This window comes from Lathyrus oleraceus, chromosome 2 (genome assembly GCF_024323335.1).
Source record: "Lathyrus oleraceus cultivar Zhongwan6 chromosome 2, CAAS_Psat_ZW6_1.0, whole genome shotgun sequence".
Classification (NCBI taxonomy): domain Eukaryota; kingdom Viridiplantae; phylum Streptophyta; class Magnoliopsida; order Fabales; family Fabaceae; genus Lathyrus; species Lathyrus oleraceus.
In genome coordinates, this window is record NC_066580.1 from 22355992 (window position 1) to 22365513 (window position 9522).

Genomic DNA, 9522 nt, shown 5'->3' on the forward strand with positions numbered 1-9522 from the left:
AAAAGCTTATGAGTGATTGACAGAACTTACAACTCAATAGAGACACTCCTACTCTTATATCAAGATGATATTAGAGAGGCTCACAATTAACAAGAACACATAAACCCTAACAACTCAGTAAAACAATATTTGATTCGTCCTCTTATTAGGTTTGTGGCATTCTATATGTAGCCAAAGTACTAGATTTGGGCTTCAAGAACACAGCAAGATAGCTGCTAAAAGTCTCGAGAAAATCCTCCATAAAATTAGGTCTTCAATCAAGAGTTTCCTAAAATGTCTCAACATTTAGAAAACTGAATAACTTTAAATTCAAATAGAATCTCTGATTTCTCAATCTTGGACACCATATAGGATGACTTAATATTCTCAGAATATCCAATAATATGTTAATCAACCAACCGTTACCAAGAGTAGACCAGTATCAGACAAGATGTCAGATCCACATGTTAGGACATCTTGTTCAACATGTTGTTGCTAAGTTAGTTTTACCAAAATTACCGCCAATCACAAATACAGAGAATTAGCAATGACAGATAAGTTGTCATCTTTGTGATGCCCGTCATCTTGCACCAAAAGGAAAAAACACAATTTTCTGCCATGGGAGTCCCCTTGAACTCCACAATTCAATTCCCAATCATCAAAACACATCCAGAAAAATATATCACATGTATTAACATCATTATAATGTGTTAATTCATATAATCACACCAATCATTCGTTCAATTTCATCAATTCATGTTTATGTTTATACTTTCAACAACTCTAACAATGGAACACAAGCATACACAGATAAACATAACCATATATACATAATTCCAGTCATGAAAATTAGATGCATACACCTTTAATCTTCAAATTCCAGAATTACATACATCAACAACAACTCAAAAGCAAATCACATAATTCCTAAAGAGAGTAAGAATCTCCCTTCTCTATCCTTTCATGCTATACATCCATAGAGAAAGTCTTTTCTCCCCCCTTACCTTGGGTTCCTTACAAAATTCAGAACTGATCAAGGTTGCTCTTCCCTCTTCAAGTCCTAGCCTTTCCCTTGCCTATTTTCTCCTAAAATTATGTTTTCACGTACTAACAACTCTAGGTTTCTCTAACTCCTTTTTATTCTAAAACCTAATTATTCAAACTCTTTAATGATTATATTTTCCTCCCCTCATATTATCTCTTCTTTCTCCCTATTCACTCTACTTTTCCTTTTATATTAAATCACCCTCAACTCCACTAATTCTCATTATTTTCTTATTTAATTTATTAACTAAAAACAATAATTATTTCTAATTGTTCAATAATTCTAATTCTTCTACCGCCGTACCAAGACTCTCACTACACCACATCAATGTCTAACATGTACATATAACTCATTATACATATTTAATTAAAAGCACGTCAAATACCAATTAATTAAAAAAATACAAATAATTCAATTAAATAAATTAATCAAATTCCGAGATGTTACACCTAGTTTGGGAAAAACTATGAAAAAATGATCTTTTGAAACAAATAAAATGGAAATAGCTAAAAACAAGAAAGAAAACACGAACATAAAAATGCAAGAAAATAAAAACAAAAGACTAATGCAAGAAAAGTAAAGAAGTACCCCCCATTCCCTCTACTTTTCCTTTTATATTAAATCACCCTCAACTCCACTAATTCTCATTATTTTCTTATTTAATTTATTAACTAAAAACAATAATTATTTCTAATTGTTCAATAATTCTAATTCTTCTACCACCCTACCAAGACTCTCACTACACCACATCAATGTCTAACATGCACATACAACTCATTATACACATTTAATTAAAAGCACGTCAAATACCAATTAATTAAAAAAATACAAATAATTCGATTAAATTAATTAATCAAATTCCGAGATGTTACACCTAGTTTGGGAAAAACTATGAAAAAATGATCTTTTGAAACAAATAAAATGGAAATAGCTAAAAACAAGAAAGAAAACACGAACATAAAAATGCAAGAAAATAAAAACAAAAGACTAATGCAAGAAAAGCGTGGAGTGCCTCCCACGTAGCGTTTTGTTTAACATCGTATTAGCTCGATGGTCGATGAGTGCATACACTCATGGTGGACCTTTCAAAAATGATTCCTCAACCTCACTCTCAGTAGTATTAGGTGTCCATGACCACTTATCGAGTCATCCCTCATATTCAATACTCTTCTTTTTCTTCTTCATATGGGATGGTTCATACTTCTGAGCCTCTAGGAGAGGTTTTGGTTCTACTCTAAGTATAAGCTTTTTGGGTTTGGATTTAATCCTTTCACCCTCACCTCAAAGGTAAACCTTCTCCTCTTAACATTAATAATTTTCCCACTTTCATGGTCCTCTAATTATCTCTTTTTAGACAAGACCTTGTTTAATGGTACATCAGTGAGGATCTTTTCCATTATTTTCGCATACCTTTTGGATTGGGTGTCTACCTTAGCTTCCAAAAATATTTGCGGGAAAGAAATTGGTGGCTTGTATGAAGGAGGAGGAACATAAGGTGCTTCCTTCTCTACCTCTTCTACAACTTCCTTTTCGGGTGGCGTCGGTGGATTTTCCTTGATCTCTATCTTTTTCTCACCAGAACTCTTCTCAGCCTTTTTATCATTCTTCTTAGGAATTTCAACTTGTTTTTCACTTCTAGTTATTATAACATTTCCATGTCCCTCATGGAAGGGTCCTAAAGGGGCGTGTGCAAGCCTAGAGATTTGGATCTCCATTGCCTTGTTGTGAGTCACGAGGGACTCGACCACAATGTTTATTTGCCTAAGGGTTTCACTATTATGAAGATTATGGTTTCTAAACTCTTCATTTTGGAGAGTTTGTGTCGCCACAAAACTCTCCATCATATATTCCAAGTTAAAGCAAGTTTTCATTGTAATAAACTTCTCCATTATCATTTCAAGGTTGGATTGTTGAGAATTTGGTGGTTCTTCGAAATATTGGGAGTGGTTATTATAGAAAAATATTGGGTGATCTGTCCACCCTGGATTATAGGTATTAGGATAAGAATCTCCATGGTTATTGTTCAAATAGTTGAACATATTTTGGATAGACCCCATGCATACCATAAAAGAAACAACAAAAAATAAAAAGTTTCTCTAATCTCTACGATAACAAAATGGAAAAATACAAACAAGTTCCTCGCATACAAGGGCAGCGAGAGAGCTACTGCAAATTAAGCACAACAAATTAAACAGAGAAATAAGGCTCTAGTCTATACGGTGATCAAACAGTAATTCAATATTAAACACAATTGGCCCCCGACAATGGCGCCAAAAACTTGACACGCCGCAAGTGCATGGTTGTGTAAAGTAGTAAAAAGTTATTGAACCATAAAGACCAATGGTTTAAGTACTGAATTCCATCATGTCGATGTATATCTAGAGAAATCAATAATATGAGTTTTGGTGAAAATAGCTTAATTGAAAAAGCACTTAAATGAAAACAACTTATTTATAAAATCACTTAAATTCCAATTGAGGCAAACATGACCTAGGGTTATGGTTCTCACTCTAACACATTCGCACAATCCAAGTCACTTCTATTACGAGAATTCAACATAATTTATATAAAATAGATAAATATGGGCAATGCATGCTTTCGCCAACGCATTTCCCTATCGATGATGAATAATTCATCTTCTTTCGCACGACCAGATTATTCGTCAATGACTCATTACTTTTGCTCAGCTATAAAATTTTCTCAAATTTGTCCAACCACTTTCTATGTATTGGAATCTTCTGTTTAAAAACTTGTGCTCTAGTATTGACACATATCCTTTCAGACTATGGTTGATGCCTGAGGATACTTTACTTTCGTACAAGAGTTGGAATACATGAACTCAAACAATAAAATAAGTTTAGTCGAATACTCTCGTAATTGACATGTAACAAATCATACAAAGGGTTATAAGATGATCCCCATAACCCCTAGTCCCTAATGGATTACTCACTCATGGCGAGGACAGACAAAATCAATCCAATAATCATAGATGAGTTCATTATAATTCAATTGGAATAAACAAACAATTGAATATGAAAACAAATATAAGACCTGAATTTATAGCCTTGACCCAAATTTCTCTGAGGGAGACTTGAGTATGGAGATAATCAAAATTACGTAGAAACTTTTGTAGAATGAAAACTGGGTGTTAAACTCATAACAAACTATGAGTTTTATAGAAAAAATAAAACTAGGATAAAATCTTTGGTTCAATCAAATCAAATCATGTGTAAGAGCCACAGTCACGAGATCAAGCTAAAAAAGGAAAGAAAAGAAATCAACCCCGCGTTCCTGCTACAGTCCGTAGTAGCTGCACCGCTGGTGGCTGTAGCAGGCCCTTGGTCATAGTACTAGAGATGCAAAATTCGAAACCCTATGCGCCATAGCTGCTACGGATGGCCGTAGCAACCCCCTGGATTTTGTATGGGAAAATCTGACTTTTGACTCTTTTTTTTTCTTGTTTTGCTTGTTTTAGATCCCCTTTTGTTTCGAATGCTCATTAGGCCTTGAAAAGGTATGAACACACAACCAAAACGTAAAATATGGTAAAAAAAAGTAAAATAATCAAAATGCGATGAAATTCTAAGTGAAAATGACTAGAAATAATTGTATGAAAACAACTTATCATTCACCTTGTTGAATTTGTTATTCAGATCAGAAGAACAAGAAAGCTTGAATGATATTTGGCTAACTCTTAGAGGAGAAATATCTTGTTGTGTAGGGATAGAAAGAGATGCCACTAGAACTGACTCGTTGTCACAACGCGAAAAACAACCGGCGGAAAAATACAGAGCCGCCACCGACGCTATTCATCCTATGACGGAAAGGGAGCGCAGGACTAACCTAAGAAAGGGAAAGGAACGGTCTTACAATCAGAGATTACAAGGTACGGGAGTCGGTTACGCAAGGGGAAGGTATTAGCACCCCTCACGTCCGCCGTACTCGACGGGATCCACGCTCAGAAGATAGCTCAAAGGAAAGGAAATAGGTTGCTAATAAACTGCTCAAAGAAAATGCATAAACTGGAATAATAAACAGGTGAAAGAAGAAAGAAGACGGAGGAAATGGACTCGGCAGGATGTCGCATCCTGGGCCTACGTAGTTTGTCAGAAACAAACATCAGAGTCAACGTAGTTCGGGAAAGGGAGACATGCTCGCTAAGACATCGCGTCCTATGCCTACGTATCTTCTATATCTAGAGGAGAATCAGAGCACTCGTAGCTCGGCTAACGCACGCTGAAACAAGACACCAAAATGGGACACTGAGACGTCAAAAGAAACACTCAAAAGGAAACAGAATGTCAATACATGGACTTATGCCTGACTCCTGACAATAACCAAACAAAAGGAAACAGAATGCCAATACATGGACTTACATCCGACTCCCAACAATAACAATCAAACAGGAAACAGAATGCCAATACATGGACTTATATCCGACTCCTAACAATAACCAACAAACAGGAAACAGAATGCCAATACATGGACTTATATCCGACTCCTAACAATAACCAACGCTAACCAGCGAACACCAAAGAAAAAGGCTATCAGAATGAACCCCAACAAAGTAACCAAATATCCAAAGATGAACCCCAAGTGAATAATCATCACAAACATCACAAATGAACCCCAAGGATGAACCCCAATATGAATAACAATTACCGCAAATGAACCCCGAGATGAACCCCAATATGAATGACAACCGTCATAAATGAACCCCAAAGATGAACCCCAAGTGAATCTCAAAGATGAACCCCAAGTGAGTGACAACCATCACAAATGAACCCCAAAGATGATAACCATCATCACAAATGAACCCCGAATGAATAACAATCGTCACAAATGAACCCCGAAGATGAACCCCAAATGATACAGGTAAACCCCAATATGAACCCCGAGTAATAACAGAAGAAGTCCCCAAGGTATAAACATACCACACATGTCCATGCTGAACAAGCAAATACTCACACCAAAACAAAGAAGAGGGTGGACACACACAAGACAATACAGCAAAAAAGTAAAAGGGTGAACACACACATATAAAAAAAAACAAAAGGGTACCCGGAGAGATTGCTCGCAACCTCCTGCCTACGTATCTCATCTGGTATGAGAATCAGGGCGACGTAGTTCCCCTTAACAGGGGTAAAACACTCTCCTAACCAGAGACCAGGGAAACAACAAACTAATAGGGAGACTAAGACTCGAGCCTAATAGTTGTCATGCAATCAAATATCCCTAAGTTGAGGTCTCCAACAAGAATCTAACTCACACAGGAAGCGAGTCAACTCAGAAAGCAAATAACCACACCAACACAAGTGAACAAGCATCACACAATATATCCATACAAGAGGCCCAAACAATAGGTAGGCTTTAGTTAAGAGGGGTCATATCAACCTCGACAAACAAGCCAAACTGTAAGGGTAATCACCTGGGCTCTTAACCACTAACATTGAACGTCAGGGTGAGCAGATCAAAATGGTAATGAGGATGAGACCTCAGAGCTCATGACAAAGAAAGCGTGGGGATCCAGAAAGTGGGATCCTATTCCACTTGACAGACACTGGACAAAGATCTTGGGCACATGTTCAGAAGCATCAGCACGTAGTGCGAGCATAAAGAATGACTCACTGACTAACGGGGGGTTGACTATTAATCCCTTTTATCCGTCAATTGCCTCAACTTTTGGAGGTCTTATCAAGTATCACATGCCTCATCTTGGAGGTCTTTGGGCACAATTGTAAACAAACACAAACAGAGCCTCTGAAGGAGGACTTGCCAGCAAAATGCCTACCAAAAAGGTGACAGGACTTCCAGACTACATGAAGTAAGAGGCTAACTACCTGAGTGGTGTATCAACCACAATCCAAAGCTCAAGCAAGAGCTAAAGCAATCAAGAAACTAAGGTACCTGTACAAATACTAACCAGTTAGTACTTCAGTTATTAAACCAACAGATAAACAGTGAAACCATTCACAGTTGCACAACTCAATGAACAATGCTCAAGCACTCAAATGAACTCATGAGCTCAAGCACATCACTTAAAATCCTACAAAATAAACAAAAGTTAGAACTCAAATCATTTGCATCTCACAAAGTGAGAACAAATCAACCATCAATGCTAAATGTCCAAACCTGAAACACAAAACAAGGTTAGTTTATGTACAAAACACTAGTGCAAAGACTAGATTCAAAACTAAACCAAATGATCAAAACAGAATTCAATCTTCCACATAATGCACATTTAAACATTCCACAAAATGTCCTCAAAAGGACCAGCATCAAATCAAAAAGCAAATATCTCAGATGGCCTATGATATGCAATGATCACAAAATGGCACAAAATGGACTTCCAATTTAGAAAATTCAAATCAAAACAGAAATGCATGCAATGACTTTGATATTTTTTATGCAAGCTTCTTATGTCATGAACAATCATTATGCAAAAGATCAAATCCAGAAAGGTTCAAATGCTATGTGATCAAAAATGCAACAATCCAATGTCAAAAATGTGACACAAATTGTCACATTTATCTCCATGTGTCAAAAAAAATGATAGCATATGAGAAAAATTCCAAACCAGTGCTCAAAAATTCACATCATGTATGATCATTATGCACACAAAAATCAGATCAATTGGCTCAAAGATAAGGATTTCACAATGCATTGAACACAACATATCAAAATGGCACGACATGGATTCAAAAATTCACAATTAAAAAAACCAGGGATCAACAAATCATGAAATTGATACCATAAAAAACTAGACATCAAAACAAAACTATGAAAAAAAATTGGAGTTCATTTGGATCATTTTTCAATTTTTTATGATTAAAACAAAATGAACAAAAGAAATGAAATAAACAAATTAAATGGAGGGAAAAGCAATATTCAAATAAAATCAGAAATATTCACAGCCATTGGATGAGGCGCGCAAAAAGCATCAACGGATCACATTCAAACATCCTAAACGCCGCGTTTCATTAAACACGGTCAGCAGCACAATCAGCGTTTCAACGCTCGCGTGGATCCAGTCAAAGAAACCATGGCCAATCAAACGTACACGCAGGGAGCCACATGGAGGCCACATCAGACCAAACCCTAACACACAGACGCCGGAGCTACAGTCTCCGGTCGTCTTCTCCGATCATAATTCCGGCGACCTCAACCAAATTTTTTCCAGAAATCATCGAGGCATACATCATTAGAATCGTCTGGCAACATAGAATCCAAATATCACAATGAATCTTCCTAATTCCTCCTAAATTATCCAGATCGAATGAAAACATTTTGTAGATCTAAACTGAAAATTCATCATTCATGCTCAATTCTCAACTAAATCAAAATCTAAACACATATCCATGATCTACTAAGCATGATCTACACATTTATGATCAGAAAACATCAAAAGGAGATGATGAAATTTGCATCACCTGAAATTGGAGGTCACTGTACACGAGTCCTCACCAACTCTAGTGCTCCAGATCTACACCTTTGACCTTGCCTTGAAGCTCTGTGCAAAGAGAATCAGTTGAAACCACCTGGATCTAGCTCAATTTCCAACTTCCATTGCTTTGAGTTTTCACTTGAATTGCTCGAACCTTGACTGAATTGGTCCAAACAGATGATGATTCTTGATCAATGAAGGATGATGATCAAGAATATGTAAAGATATTTGAACTTTGTGTGAAGAAAATGAGAATTCGAAGAGAGAGAAATTTTGGAGAGTTTTCTTGATTTTTGATCTCAAAAGTTTGTTATGGCAGTTATGGCTAGGGTTTGAGCTTTTATATCCCATGCTAATGATGCTGCTAATCACACTTTCCATTTGTTAATCATGATTAAGGAGATCTGAAGCCATTTGAAAATTTGCACATTGAGCTAGCATGGCCATAATCCACGTGTTCTTCCTCATGCAAGAGTCTGAATCCACTTAAAATCAACCAAGGATCATCATGGAATTGTTGTTTTGCTTGTATCATAAGCCAAATTTGAATTGTGGAAATTCCCTCCAAAATGATCACATGAGAAATGATGAGCATACACACTTTTCCCATGCATGGCAAAGGCTATTTTGAGATGTCTTGATCAAGAGAAACATTTTGCAAAAAGAATGGACCAAATTGGAGCTTTGTATCAAAAGTTAGGCCATTTTGAATTTCCATGCACACCTTGTGATCAAATGACCATAACTTCTCAACAATTCATCATATGAACATGAATTAGGGCTTTTCAGAAAGGGGAGACAAAGATCTACAACTTTCATGTTCACCAAAAATCCATTTGAAACATCTTTGATATTGAAAAGTCAAGTTGAAAGTGGACCAAAAACTTGCCAAATTTGGAAACTTTGAATTATAAGTCACTTTCCATTTTTGGTAACTTTTGCCATGACCTCTAAATCTTCAAGATGGATGTCTAGAATGATTAATGGACCTCTTTTGAACATGATTGAGGTGTCTCAACTCATTTCCCCACCTCATAGCCCTCAGTTGACTGCA